The following is a 16,273-nucleotide window of genomic DNA, read 5'->3' as shown; positions in this document are numbered from 1 at the left end:
ATTTACCTGTGAGATGTCTAAAGTGTATGCCTTCAGCCCCGTCTGTGTGAAACTATCCACTCAGCCAATTCTGGACCCTTGACCTGAACCAAGAATAATAATGGACTAGGGAACTAATACTAGGGAAACTTTCCTTGACCTTAGGCTGCTGGATCAAGGGATGGCACAGGTCTTCCTTTTCAAGATCCATCATCTCAGACACAAAATGGAGAATGAAGAAAGGAAGAAAAAAATGCTTTTTGGATAATACAGATGATACCATGTATAAATGTACACATTTTAATATATATTTTAAATAAAATCTTATTATCATCAATTACTGTCTATGATGCAACACATACTGCCACTTCTTAGGTCACTAGAGTAGCATTTTGAAAGGCCATTGCAGTAGTGGATGGTGGCCCTAAAAGTAAGCTGTTCCCCTCACCAGAGAAACAGCAGCCAGGACTCCTGTAGAAACAGCGTTGATGCCCTAGCTCTGTGGGTAGTAAAACACAGTCGTAATTACTATGAGAATGTGGTCTCATGTCTGCAAGTTTGGCCAAAATCTCGGATCAGTTAGTCCGTGGGGGAGGTCTCAAAATTGCTTGCTGTAAAACAATAAATGTCAGTTGAGTTAAATCAGCAGAGCAACACCATTTCAAATACAATGTCAATACAGTCACACAATTTTTCAATTCACATGCATTTATCACATCCATTTTTAACAATTCATTTGTTACTTCCATCCTTAAGGCGACTTTTCTTAAATGACAAATGGCAATTTTGTGTTGTGAAGGAGATGAAACATGACTGTTTTAATCAAATCCATTTAATTTTTTATCCCACTATCAATTTACGTACATTTTCATCACCATGTTTTTTTGTTACTTCCACCCCTATCAACACATTTCACAGAAGTGTAATGAATGTTAACTATACCACACAGAAATGAAATGCTTGAAATCAAACAAAAAACAGACAATGAATCCAAAGAGTGCACCATGATGTACCATCAGGTGAGGCTGTACGTTCACAGTAAAACTTGATGCATTGTCCATTACGGCATTTATGTTTTTGTGTTGTCTGGACCATGCCAACATCCCATAGCTAATATTACAAGTTACTTGCACGTTTCCTTAAAGCATGCTGTAGTGACGTGACACCAATTAGCTCTGACGTAGGCCAAGAGTAAAATGCGTAACGTAATTATAGTGGAGGCACTCATGCATGCTGTTTCGAACCCTACACTATGCAAGCTAACGATCTCAACAAACTGATCAAAAAACTTTTTTTCACATGATTGTTCTCCCTGGGTGGGAGTGCACCGTTCCTGGAGGTACTGCAATACCAGGTCGATGCGTGGAGTGGACAGAGCAAGCCCCTATTCCATCTCCCAGTTCCAAAAATCAATTTAATATATGGTCCCCGGGTAGGGGACGTATCAGATATTAAACTGATAAGAACAGATTTTTTTCTTTTTTTTCTTCTGGTGCTTGCTCTTAGCCAAAAGGCCGAGAAGCGATGCCGACTGCCTTAATGAGAGACGCAAGCGATTCGCCGTCTTAATCTTCAAGGTTAGGGTTTTCATAATAACCAAGACACTTTTCTGCGCGAAGACGGCAGAATATGTGTTCCTTCACATTCCAGAACCTATGGAGTTTGAAAATCCCCTACTACAACCCTTCATATTTCGGCATTTCGAGCATTCAATGTTATGAGTGAGACGTTACATGAGACAACCCCTCGATATATACGAGTATAAAGAAAAATGAATCTGAAATCGGTTTGAAGAAAAGTTTACGGATTATGTCTCTGGACTCAGGCTGTTAAACACAATCATTATAGCAGCTTTTATAAATGGCTATTGTTTCAGATATAAAGTTAAATTGAAATGTAAAAGTAGGGATCACTCCTCCAAGTGGAGGAAAGCGGCATTGCAATGTAAATACAGCATGGACAGATGTTCGCCTCTGGCTCTGGCAGACTCGACATCTATCTGCAAGCTAATAAACTAGTGAATTGGCTCCTTGATGGCTCGTGAACTCTGCAGCCAATCTTGAAATGGCTTTCTGATTGGCCCATTCTTGGATCGAGCGGGTCAGTACACAGCGTTATGGAATAACAAGAAGACGCAGGCACCATTGCCATTTCCATGGAGTTTATGACATACTTCTCGAAGAGGTGCCAGTTGTGAAACTTTATTTTGGAGACTGGACACTGATTAGACTCATCGGCTCCTTTCTAGCTGGACAGGTGAGGTCTTTACTTCTTGTGGGTGTTTTAGAAGGAGAGTTGGCAGAGGCCTCATTAGATGGGGTCACGCATGCACAAACTGATGTTATAAGTCTGCGTAAAGTGCTGCTAATGAAACTTATATAATTATATAATAGCCAATCAGATAATAATAGCCAATCAGAAAGCCATTTCAAGATTGGCTGCAGAGTTCACGAGCCATCAAGAATTAGCCAATCAGACACCTGCCCACCACAGACACTTCGGCCACCTCCCCATCTCCAAGACCCATAGCAACCACAGCAGCAGATTACATCTTCAGGACTAGTTAAAGAAAAGAAAAAGTACTTTTTTCCATCTTAGTATTTCTGGGTTACTGCAAGACTTGTACTCTGGCATGCAGTTATCTTCTAGTGTTTATTTGAGGTGAAAATTATGGTAGCAAGACATTTTGGAAGCAGAAGGGACAGTTTAGATATTTCAAAAATCTGCTTGTTTTTTATATGTGATAACACACTGCACAGTGATGTGAAAATTGCAATTGTATATAACCATTTGTTAACATTATCTCCAAGTATAGGATCTTGAAGATGCCCTCAACTAAAAACAAGAAAATTCAAGAGGCTGACAGACAAGGGTACATCAGCATCCTGTCCCATTTAAATCAGCACTGAGCATGGCGATGTGATCATGCTGACAGTGAGTGAGGGCCATGGGGTAAAAATGATTGACAGCATTACTTAGTGTCATCATGCCTCACATCACCAGGACTGAGGTGGTGCTTCACAGTAAGAGAAGCAACTTGTTTTGGTAAACTTGCAATGTCAAGCAATTTATTATTTGAGTAAATTTACAGTCTTTGAAACAGAAATGTACTGTATTTGGCTTTTGCATTAATGTATTATCACCTCCTGTGTTGTCATGTTTAGGCAAGGTCTCTAACTCATTCTGAATAATGGTCACATAATTTACCGGAGTGTGTACTGTTGCTCTAAGGTTGAGCCATTGCAGAGCCATTATCTGATTCTGCAAACAGTCATCTCTATAGGACACAGTTTGTAAGTTGTGAGACTTGTCAATGCATGTGATGGAGATAATTTCCAAACACTGTTAATGACTTAAGAATATAATAAAGTGCCTTGTATTATTAATTACCTTAAATGAATCATGTACTTATGTAAGCAGGAACATGGCTTTTCTGTGTTTCTGCATGTGTGTAACTTAGAATATTAGTTGTATTCCAACAACCTCATCGACTCTCCACGCTGGGCTAATCATCAGGACCTGAACCATCTAAAAGACCTCCAACTTGAATTGGAAGGAGGCCAGGGCCTGCCAGCGAGGAGAGCCGAGAGTGAAGGAATTGAATTAGACTATAGGGGTTGGACTCCGAGCTGTTTGTGAGTATATTGTTTGTTGGTTGTGTGTGCACGCTAGTATAGTTTTTCTTGGGGTTGAGACCAACTTTATGCTTTTTACTAAAGCATTTTATTAATTTTAACTGGCACTATTTTTACTATTTCTCTGTAAAACTGTTTTAAGGGTAACATGGCACTGTCGGAAACCATATTGTGGCTTCAATATATCACATGTTATTCTCAGAGATATTCCCCTAACAAATGTTCTAGTCCCCTGGGCGCAGTCACCTTCCTTAAGCCTGTAAAAGAGAGCTAGTGTCTCTCCCGAAGCCCCGAAGCGCGTTCGGTGGAAAAAGACGAAAAGGCCTCTGAAGGAAGGGTATAGAAGGAAGGGTGGCCTCTGGCCGCAAAAACATAGCTAGGGAAAATATTTAACAGGGTAAGGTGGAATCTATGAAGCGGCACTATGGTTCCGACTGAGCTTAAGACCAGGCAGAAGGGTTTTATTACTTTTATTCCTTTTATCATGATTTTAGTAATCCAAGAAGCCTATCGGAACAGCAGGTTCTGATACGATGTTGATAATTTTTTTTACTCCATGTATTGCTTTTGCTGCTTACTTTTATGGATTTTATGTAAAGCACTTTGAAGAATTAGATCTCACAATACTAAAAGATATGCTGCAATATTGAGCCATGGTGAAAACATGCCTCAATAAGTAGGGATAGAACCTGTGAGGCTGAAACCAAGGTTGGGCCAGGAGATTGGGTCCTAATCAACAGCCTGTAAAGAAAACACTGCCACTTGCCCAAGTGGGACAGATCATACAAAGTGCTACTGTCAACATCTACCACAGTCAAAATAGCGGAGAGAGCCACCTGGATACATCTAACACATTGTAAACGAGTAAGCCTTCCTTAGAAAGAGACAGAGTATAGGAGCTGTCTTCCTCTACAGTTTTCCAAGGCCGGAACACTGTGACAGAAGTCCAGCTACAAAGGGGATTCTTTGCGTTAGGCAATTTTTCGTCTCAAACCTGGTGAAGAAAACTACACTGTTCAGTGGGGTAAAAGAGCCTAGTGGATACTGGGAGGGCGGGGCGGTCCTATCTCTGTGAAGTCATGGGGAGTAACAAGGGGAAAATGAAACAATGTGTGAAACTTTTGATAATAACTGTACTGCTCTACATTTTGGTACTGTTAAACAAATTGATCACAACAGGCACGGATCTTGGTCAAATGTCCGCGATGGGGCCTACCTAAAGATCATCCGTGGTGGGGGAACCAGACTGCCCAAACACACTTTCCACAAAGAGACTGTTTACATTTTCCTGCCCAGTAATATTCAACAGCCGATGTGTTCTGCAGAAGACCTTCAAGGACACAGCAAAGAGGCCTTGTTTGAATGTTATCTGAAGCCTAGGCGAGCTAATGACACACACACAGTCGACATCCACTATGTTGGCCTACAAATGCAAAGTATACAAATGTGTGATGAGAAATATGATGACATTTTAAATGATTGACTTATGATGATATGGAGTGATGCTCAGTAATGATCTCTGTTCCGAAAATCCATGTGATGAAGCTCAAAGTGATGATTTTGAGGTTATCCATTGAAATTGATAATTGACTAATTAAGAAAGATGATTTGTGATTTTGATTTGAATTGTGATTTTGAATTATCCATTGAAACGGATAAAAGGAGGGACTGATGGAGATAATTTCCAAACACTGTTAATGACTTAAGAATATAATAAAGTACCTTGCATTATTAATTACCTTAAATGAATCATGTACTTATGTAAGCAGGAACATGGCTTTTCTGTGTTTCTGCGTGTGTGTAACTTAGAATATTAGGTGCCACTTAGTCTGCATTTGTACAAGAGCATGTTTAGACCAGAAGTGATAAGAAGGTTCGAACTGTGCTTCTTCCGACCTTGCAAAACTTCCATCCTTGCCTCGGACATCAGAAATCCACCACGTGGTTTTCCCTGCTGAACGCTCAACTTCTGTCTATATAAACCTTGTGCGATGTGTTTATCATTGCTTCACTTTCAGCCTTGTGCTGGGAGTGAGCCCGATTGCAATTGTTGTTTGTCTAATAAATATACTTATATGCTGCTCCGGAGTCCTGAGGTAACTAGGGTGAATTTTCACCTATCAGCATGTGAATGAGAAGCACTTAAAGAGCCAGTGTCCAAACAAAGGTGTGTCCCCCATGGATGTTTTCAGTGCCCTTGATGTAGCTACAAACAACCTGTGGTGTTGTGGGTTGCCCTCTGGCCTCTGGTGTGAAGATGGGATCAAAGTCAAGACCCCAGTCTGCAGTCCAGTTCAGTACACTGCTGCTGAACCAAAGCCCCAAGCAGTTATTTGTCAACCCGATACAGGCATCTTTAGATGAGATTAGATTCAACTTTATTGTCATTGCACAGAGTACAAGTACTGAGACAAGTATGATGAAAACACTATGAGCAGGATAAGTATATAAATATGAATACACTATAGGATAATACAGTAGTAAAAAAGTAACAGTCTAGTCTAGTGCAAATGTTCAGTGGCTGGAGGAGGGTGTGTGGCAGTCCAAGCCAGGGTGGAGTACAGTCACTGGAGGAGGTGTGTGTGTGTGTGGGGGGGGGGGGGGGGGGGGGGGGGGGGGGGGGGGTGTCTATCGCCGTGGTGCAGAGTTCAGCAGGGTGACAGCCGCAGGGTAGAAGCTGTTTCTGAACCTGCTGGTCAGGGAACAGAGGACCCTCTAGCGCTTCCCAGAGGGGAGGAGGGCAAACAAATAATATAGAAGGGGGAAACTTGTGCTGTGGTGTTTGTGTGTGTGTGTGTGTTTGTGTGGTATGATGTACCATCTTTGTTCTCACAGAAAGATCGTCCCTGCCCCCACCCACTCTTCTTCTTTTCTTCTTGCAAACAGGCCAAAATATTGAGGCGCTAGGAGCCAGACTCTAGCACAGACCAGGGCATTGTACTGCCCCCGGGCCACATCCGGCCCGTTGGCTGCCCCTGACCGGCCCGCGTGAGGTCAATGGTAAATTAGGAATCAAACGTAAATACCTGTACTTATTATACGGCTCTTCAGAATGTTCCAAAAAGTTGATTTGAATGGGCCACCCCAACGTTCGCAGGTCTGTAATTTCTTGATATTCATCGCTGCGAAAAGTTAATGGCCACTGTCATTGACAACAGGTTTTGTGCTTCTAATTCACATCTTTCATATCATTCCGCAAGTAGTCCGGTCATTTAATGAAACGGAAAGTCATTGAAACTTGAAGTCAGAAGGTGGGCTTGCCACGCAACACCTGAAACTTTAAAGTTCTATTTGCGTGAAGAAAAAACATTTTCTCAGCGGAAATCACAAAACGGCAACAAAATCATTAAAAATAGGTATTTTGGAGGAACGTCTGCTATCGCTTTGGCAAGTACCCGTATAATAAGCGGGATATTTTTTTTATTTACGTAGGCCTACGTTCGTGCGTGTGGGCGCCTTTACTGGCGAACAGACGTTTACGAGAGAATTATACTTCTCCAACTCCGTTGGACGGCTGGACGGATTCGGACGGAGTCGATGGACTCTTTTTGATTGAGAGCCCATGCCGGAGGAACACATGGTGCTCAAGACCACGTTTGAAGGACTCATCCTGAAATGCCTGGCCGCCGCTTCAGATCCAGTGAGTGTATACGCGCACACTAACACTCTTTCTTTCACTTTCTGTCTCTCTCTCTCACATACACACAAACACACTCTCTCTCTCTCACACAAACACAAACACACTCTCTCTCTCACACACACACACTCTTTGTCACTCATTCTCACACACTCCACTTGTTGTAGACCAGATAGTGTCTGGTTTGGTTAGACTTTCCTCCTCCGTCCTCTACAGTAGAGAGAGTGGTGGCTCAACAAAGATGCTGACAATCTGATGGATTAGTAATTTTACTATGTTCAAAGTATTAGCATTACTATACATTTGATATAAACTACAAAAAAACTAATTTTACATAGAAAGTTGTAATTAATTTTTAATCCCCAAGTATTTCCAATGCTTTCTACTCATATATTTCACATTCGATAACACCTCAATGGGGATACGAGCCCTCTATATTGGGAATCTAAAATTGCCGAAAACGAGAAGCGGCAAAGAACCACCGTTGCTAAAGGGTCAACAGTCAAAGAACGAGCAAACACCAAGATTGAGCTGTTGCCAAAGGGTCAACAGAGAAGAATGGTTGAAAAACGAGCAACCCCCAAATGGTCACATTTGAGCCACCTCATCTATGTACCAAAGTATTTTTTTCAAACTCATCTTGCCCAGGTCGAGAGTTATTCACTTCTAAAGAATGCATGGCGAGCTACAATGGGTGGTGGGAATCAAAGATGTTGAGCAAGCGTCTCCAATTAAAATGAAGTGGTTTTGCAAGTACTGCATCACAGGGCACTTGAGCGTCGGCAAGGGGAATTAGCTCAAATGGTAGAGCGCTCGCTTAGCATGCGAGAAGTAGCGGGATCGATGCCCGCATTCTCCAGAGGCTTGGGCTGCATATTGCTTCCTTTTCATCACCAGAAACCTGCTCAGGCAGAGCCTTGCATGAGGCTCCTTGTGCTATTTCTCGGAGTAGTGCGTCCTTGGCATAGACCAGGGGTCTTCAACCTTTTTCAGCCCAAGGACCCCTTGGCTGAGAGAGACGCTGAGCAGGGACCCCCACCCCCGCCGCCCCAAATTTGGGCCTGATATTCATATAATTTATTTGGAACTAAGTGTCAGTCACACACACACACTCCCCTACACATGTTTGAACAGAATTACAAATCATCTGTGACACACAACTAGTTTCAATTTATTCTGTTTATTATTGACATTTGTTCTTCCTTACAGTTAGTCGTCACTCTATATTCAATTAGGGAGGGACAAATAATTGAGTAGCTTGAGAAGCTTAAGTATGGATGAAATATCTCATACCTAGTGAGAGATCTGACGTTTGAGAATTCATCATTCATGTCTTTGGCAACGACATTCTCCCTATGAAGCATGCAGTGCGTCATACATGGCTCTTGCACCGTCTGTGCACATCGCGACACATTTTGGCCAGGGTATATCATGTTCATGGAAAAAATTGTCGATCACTTTGAAAATCTCTGAACTTTTTTTTACCTCCAGGCAGCTGCTTACAGAATGGTTTCATAGTTTCGTTTGATAGCACGGAAGAGCAAACCACGCACACTGCTAATTCTTCACCATCAGTCTCTTTGTAGGTGAAGGCAAACTTCAGAAAATTCTCTGAATATTTACCTGTCTTCTCCCGTTTGCGCTTTTGGCTGTTCATGTTGGCATCCTCTGAAGGTAGATCATCTGAACCGCCATCAGTGGTGTCTGACGCGGAGCTTTTGTTCCGAGAAATTACAAACGATCAATTATTTCAAATTGTATGGTTATGGCAGGTAACGTCTTTTGGCACCAGATTTTAGCTAAATATGATCGCCTGAAGACTCATGGGTAGCCTGTGTATTATTTTTAAGGAATAGAAAGCAATTTTTACGTCCTGTTTATGTTCATGTAGTCTTTTGGACGTTGTACATTTTTGGAAGAGGACCCCCGGTTGAAGACCTCTGGCATAGACGACTTTTTGACCGTGGTGAATGCGAAAAGACAACGCCTAACGTGGGGCTCGAACCCACGACCCTGAGATTAAGAGTCTCATGCTCTACGCTAGGGCCAAACGGCCAAACTCCTGTCTGCTATTGGTCGAATCTTAAATCCCTCCGCCACCTTGCGCAGTCTCTGTGGCGCTACTTCGGCTGTTAACCGAAAGGTTAGTGGTTCAAGCCCACCCAGGGACGACATGCTCCTTTTCTGCGAGAAGCTTACCACTGAACCACCAACAGAGAAGAATGGTCGAAAAACGAGAAACCACCAAGATCGAGCTGTTGCCAAAGGGTCAACAGAGAAGAATGGCCAAAAACGAAGAAACCACCAAGATCGAGCTTTTGTCAACAGAGAAGAATGATCCAAAAAGAGCAACCCTCAAAGACCCACACATTTGAGCTGCCTGAATCCAATTGAAAACCTCTGGAATGTGATCAAGAGGAAGATGGATGGTCACAAGTCATTAAACAAAGCTGAGCTGCTTGAATTTTTGTGCCAGAAGTGGCATAAAGTCACCCAACGGTAAATTGAAAGACTGGTGGAGAGCATGCCAAGACACATGAAAGCTGTGATTGTAAATCAAGGTTATTCCACCAAATATTGATTTCTGAACCCTTCCTAAATTAAAACATTAGTATTGTGTTGTTTGTATTGTGTTGTTTAAAAATGTATATGAACTTGTTTTCTTTGCATTATACGACATCTGGAAACACCAATTGTCATTTTTCTGAAAAGAAATGCTCTAAATGACGATATTTTTATTTGAAATTTGGTAGAGATGTTGTCAGTAGTTTATAGAATAAAACAAAAATGTAATTTCACATTGTAATGTAACACTTACCAATAAATAGTAAAACCAGAGAATCAAATCATTTTGAAGTGGTCTCTTAATTTTTTCCGCAGCTGTATATATAAACGAAACTTAGAATTTCCACAGTCATGGATTCGTATCCCGTCTGTGGTGTGTCTAAATTATTAAAAAAAAATCAGTTTCCTATGTGTCGGGTCATTGTCACCTTGTATTGTTCCCAATACAGATTGTTCATCCACAGTCTCCTTACTGACCTCACAGAAATGATGCAGAACAAAGCAGGCGTAAATGACATGGGGCAGGTCATTCAAGTTGATGTCCATAAGCCCTCGCAATGAGCAAATCTGGCCTTGAGGCGTCCAAAAGGATGCAGTGACTATGCGCTATGCTTCGCTTTGTTAAGTTTGTATTGTATTTAGTTAATTCCTTTCTGTGTTATGTTTTGATACTTGATTTTTTAAGTACCACTTATTTGTCCTTAGGACAGTTATTCTGATATTGCATTTGCACATCCAATAAAAAAGTACTAGAAGCTGTTGCAGTCATTTGTTTATTTTCAGTGGACACACATTTCAGCAGTGAGCCTAGTAGACTCATTAGCTGCTGCAGCACGAACACAAGCCTGGAGTTTGCCATTGTTGTCGTTGTTGCTGTTATGAAGTGACGCAGCAGGGTTAATAAGGGTTCCGGCTGAGTTGCGAGGCGGGGCGTGGGGCTTGGGGCATTCGCATGGGGCAATGACATCATCGGGTTAGAAAGTGTGCGGATTGGGCGTCCACATGAACACAGATCCGCTAGCGAGTTCGAATCTACCCACTCTGGAGACCGGATTCAAAAGGTTGCAGATTCAGTGACCCAATCCGCCGAGTTTGTGTGGACGAGAGGCCGATCCGACAACATTTCTTTCCGGATTCAGGCAATCCAGGTTCCGTGTGGACAGGCCCTAAGCCAAAGCCTTCAAGTGACAAACTGTTGATGTGATTCATAAGACCCAGGACTCCATGGGTAGGGACATCCTTCCCAAATTTGGCAAGGCACTTTTTCTAGAGAACAGGCAAGATACATCACCTCTGTAAAGTGTTAAATAGGTTGCTATATGAAATCTATACAATACAAATGGCTAATATCAGGTGTTCACAACGCATTACCCCACTGATATGATTGCTATGCCATATACATGAGGAAGTTTAACCGCAGGAGTTAACACAATGTGTTTCTTGACAGTGCTTTAGTCTTTTTTTTGGGGGTATTTTAAGTACACAGGAAATGTAAAGACAGAGCTACAAATATCCGAGTCAACTGAAGATGCCAAGCAAGTAATTAAAAAGGTGGAATTTGCCCATCCACATGTAGAGAAATTGTGTCAGACAGTCAACAACTATCTGAAGGAACTAAACATGCCATGCCAACCAATTCATGGAGGCAGGGTTCCATGATGTTATACTAAAACAGCATGACTGGTTGTAGTCCCACACATAAAATACACAGATACAAATAATTTCTCTCAGTATATCACCAAAATGAGTTTGAAACAGTTATTTTTAGGTAAAATTGTTACATAAATGTTTCTTTTAAACTGAGTATCATTATGGAATTTAGCACTGTGTCCTTCAGGTTAAAATTGAGGTTATAATTGTAGGCCCCAAACATCTGAGAATGACACCATCCAGCCATCGTCTCACAGACATCCAACACAAGTATAATAGATAGAATAGTTGGTGGCTTCGACTCACATACAAAACGAATCTGAAAAACATCATTGTTTAGTCTACGCAATGTTGCTACAGCCAAAAAAGTCCTATTCCTTTGTTCGTGCCCACGAGGGGGTTAAACCCCATCAGTAGGACGACATTTATGTTTAGATAATTAGACAGTCATGCATGAGAAAAGATTTTACATGCATGTCAGTGACATTCTGTTTACAAACTTGTCCCTGTTCCCTCCCATATAGTAGGACCTTTGCCTGTAAATGTTTTGTCTGGTGACCATGAGGGGGCTGGGTACAGTACCATGTGTGTAATCAATTCCAGCCAGTTCATGATGTGTAAAAGGAGAGTATGATTATGGCATTCTGACCAACAAACCTCATCACTATTATCCTCACGCTTCCTTGAGAGCTGGGTGAGCATCTGCAGTAGTGTGGTTGGGGTGAGATAATGCAGACACCTGGGATTGTATTCTAGATACATATTCCACAAACCATACAGTGAAACACTGGGGCTTTCCCTTGACCGTAGGCTGCTGGATCAAGGGATGGCACAGACCTGAAAAGCCCTTTCAGGAAGAAGCACCACAAACACATATTCAGACACAAGATGAAGTATGAACAAAGAGGGGGAAAGGAAACATTTAGACCATTCTGATTTTCTGTAATAATGCCATGTGTAAATGTACACTTTGTTGGGTTTTCCCCCCTGTAAAAAACAAAACATTTCATGACTGTTTTAATTGAACTGGCTGAACTTCATGAAATTCATATGCATTTATCACCTTCATTTTTAACAGTTCATTTTTCACTTCCATCCTTCATAATAACACATTCACAGCCACTTAATGAATGTTAACTATACCATACAGAATTTATAGTGTCCTTGATTAGAGAATTCAAAATACTTGACCAACACAAGAGGTTTTTTTATTTTCAGTGCACACAAACAACAAAACACCTAGGGGACCGTGAGGAAAAGTTCACAGAATTTGACAAGAAATATTTGGGATTAGAATGGCAGACTGCTCCTTTAATACAAAAAAATTATCCTATAATAATAATAATAATAATAATAATAACAATTTCAATTTACTGTCTGAAATGTTTGGTAAACAACTGCATGAAGTTCATGTCTATCCATATCATATCATATTGATTAATGAAGCTTTTTGAGCATAACTGAAATGTTTCAGCAAGTTCCATATAACCAGTGCTGGAAATGAGCCGCATGAGTCAAGTCTCTAACATTGTCTACTGCCTACCTTATCTTGCTGAATCTGTGAAACTTTCAGTTGTTGACAGACACTCATTTGGGCCCAAAATCTCAACATGTAGGCATGAAAGTAGTGCATCAAATACACATTTCAGGATGTCTCATAGTGAGGGGCTTTGGCACCTCATTTAGTTGTGAAGGGACCGGCATAGGTCATAAGAATATGCCATAGTCAATAATTCAATGATATTATACCTAGTTATAATTGTTACTTTTATTTGGATTTAACTAGCATGCAAACAGGGTGAATATACTCTTGGGCTGACCTGGGGAGTGAGATGTGATATTAGACTCACCTCCCCCCCCCCCCCAGGTCGAGACAAAGAGCCCGGCACCCATGGCCCATTTGAATAGACGGTAACACCCCTAAACTCAGCTTTTAAGAGCAAATCCTACAAGGAATAGATCAGACGAGTCTGAGGTGAAACTATGAGTGGACGTTCAGGCTTTGTCTCCCTTGGTTGGCCACTATTGTATAAGATTAAAACCTGGATCTTGACTGACTAAAACCTAAGACTGAATCTTCAATATATGGTATAAATTATATTCCATCAGTTGTGAATGTTCTTGAGTGTAACTACTTGCTGGCTACTAGGATCTCAAGAATGTAAATTACACCATAATTGGCTACATTAGCATTACAGCAACTCCTATAAGCAGAGTCCCTGCCATCATGCTTGTAGAATGGGACTCAAACCTTAGAAGACCGACAAAATGACCTCCTGGCATCAATGCATTTCAAACAAACACTAGAGGATCAAAACATGCCAGGGACTTATCATCCTTAAATGATGACAATTTCATGCCCTCTGTCTGGCTATTAGGTACTTTCAATATCTGCTACTGGGATCACACTCAACATGGCAGTACACTCCTCTAATTGCTGCCCACAATAGTACTTTTTGCTCCAAGATCTATTTCTGTCTTTGAACATTCTTTCAGGGGATAGCGCGAACGCAGTCCCCAACTACCACAAATTATGCAGTCGAGATTTCTACATTTGAGAAATTCGCTCGGGTCAGCAACGGCCGGTTGTGCAATGGCCGAGCCTCGCTAAGGGTGAACCACCTTCTTGATCATGGTATCTCCCCTGCCAGGTAAGTATGAGATGTTCACGTCAAGCGAGAGTACCACACTAACTGCCATACATTTCACCCAGATGGTGGCTCTATGACTGTATTACCGGTTGTGGTGTTTAGTTGTACGTATATTCACAAGCACTTAATGGATGTTAACTGGACCATACATAAATCATATTGTGCTGGGAGTAAGACGTAAAACAGACCACACACTAGAAGAGTGTACCATGTTGTACCATCAGCCATCACGCTATACACAGAGCAACCCATTTGATCATATTAGCTAAAAAAAGGATTCAATAGCCCAGAACCATAAAAGTAAGGATACATCTCTATTTGTACACCTAAAGGCACTACCAGAGAACTACATATTGCTATATCAACAAATGTAGCCCACCATTAATTATGCATTTAAACGTTGTCAGGATCAGATCGTGGTCGAGCTAGCAGCATAGTATATTGTTTACATTCAGACGTCCAGCAACTGTCTTAATAGGCGAGCCTGTGAAAGATTGGGATGCTTCTTACGATCATATTTATGAAAAACGTTTAAGTTGTGTAAATAGTGAATAAACAGACGCAGTTTTGTATTCTGAAAGATGATTTGGCATTTCTAAATGACTACAACGGGAAAAGCCTGGTGTTTGGTGCAGCTCTTAAACCTTCCGACGAACCCTCGCATCCAATTCCAAACAATGGTTCCAGCCCGCGACGAGGATGAAGTGCACACAAGTGCGTACCGGTATATCTACATTTGACAGTTTAGAAACGTTTCTAATGTTTACAGATAATATATACAACGTATTGTATAACAAGATATGGAAATACTAGGTCGTGGTCTGGAATGGACGGAGCACCAGACCCTGCATTTGGTACAGCTACTAGGCTGAGACTATTTCAAACAAAACGCAGTAGAGGTTTTTTACAAAGCAATATTCCAACGAGGCTGGTTTTATTACCTAAATATTTTGGAGAGAAAAATTGACAAAGTGATATTTTGTCCAGTATAAATTTGCGATAATTTCTGAAATTTCACCGATTAAAAGTTAACGTTAAAAGTAAACGCCTCACTCCTTAAGTGGCTACTGAAAATGGCTAGCTATATTTTTTCTCCCCGTAATTTATTACAAAAAGTGACACCTTCATATATTCTGGAATCATTATGGATTACAGCTCATGGAAATCAAAAACCCAGTATCTCAAAATATTAATTAATTTAACATACATTATAGAAATGTCGACCTGAGAAGATTTGAAAATGAATTATATGACAGATATAAACCACTGAAGAGCACCTTTCCCCGTCACATGTTTAATACTTAATCAGAGCTTATTAGTGCCCGACCTGAGAATGGGTATGTGTGAAAGAAATATGCTATATAATTATTATCATGATGTGTTTGTAGTTTGATATTAGTCTCAGAGGTTCCTTTGTTCTGATGAGAGGAATTCTATCTGTGAGAACAGAGATGTTAAACTCAGACCTGTCATTTGATGTTTAGGTTAGGACTGAATTAGGAGACCATGTGTTTATGTGAACTCATTCTGGACTGTTGTGTTAAAGTCTGGGTTTGGGGGTCTTAGGTAAACATTCTTATCTCTTGGAACCAGAGTACGGGATGGTACAAGGGGGGAGTGTTTTCCTGCATGTTCTGTGATATTGTCTCTGCATAAAGTCCGTTACATGGTACCAGGGAAGGCAGTGATGGTTTGAACAGCGTTCTGAAAGCACTCCATTCCTCTTTGGAGGAGTGTAGGTTGAAGAAGCGGTCTAACACCATTCACTCCTCTCTGACAGAGTAAAAGTCAATTATTTATTATATTCTTGTTTGTGTGTCTTAATTCTGAGGTTAATTACAGTCCTAAAAAGGGTGAAATAAATCCCTAACAGTATGTATGGGATACGTCCCATGATATGATATGAATGAATATGTCCAAAGGTCGTTTGGACAAAATATTTTAATTGCTGTCTGCTCCTGCTGGGCTCTGGCACTACTCTGCCATATGCTGGCGCTCATGTGGGTTTTAAATATGGCGGTATTGTGATATATAGGGAATAAAACAGGAAACGCAAGATCCAGAAATGTGAGATTCCGGAAATGATGTAGTTCGGAAATTATGTCGTAGCGGACCAATCACGGCCAAGGGGTATCCGTCGCTGTACAGCACGTCAT

General features: G+C 41.2%; 1 non-coding gene and 1 pseudogene across 1 annotated transcript; both read right to left on the bottom strand.

The window, feature by feature from the left end:
• Nucleotides 1–1,296: 1,296 nt before the first annotated feature.
• Nucleotides 1,297–1,505, bottom strand: LOC116222563 (annotated as a pseudogene).
• Nucleotides 1,506–13,959: 12,454 nt separating this feature from the next.
• Nucleotides 13,960–14,125, bottom strand: LOC116222578. The gene has a single exon (XR_004164739.1). It is a non-coding gene; the product is annotated as a U1 spliceosomal RNA (small nuclear RNA).
• Nucleotides 14,126–16,273: the final 2,148 nt, after the last annotated feature.

Source organism: Clupea harengus, chromosome 11, assembly GCF_900700415.2.
Source record: "Clupea harengus chromosome 11, Ch_v2.0.2, whole genome shotgun sequence".
Taxonomy (NCBI): domain Eukaryota; kingdom Metazoa; phylum Chordata; class Actinopteri; order Clupeiformes; family Clupeidae; genus Clupea; species Clupea harengus.
Note: the sequence above shows the minus strand (reverse complement) of the source record. Positions and strands in the feature narration are given on the sequence as shown.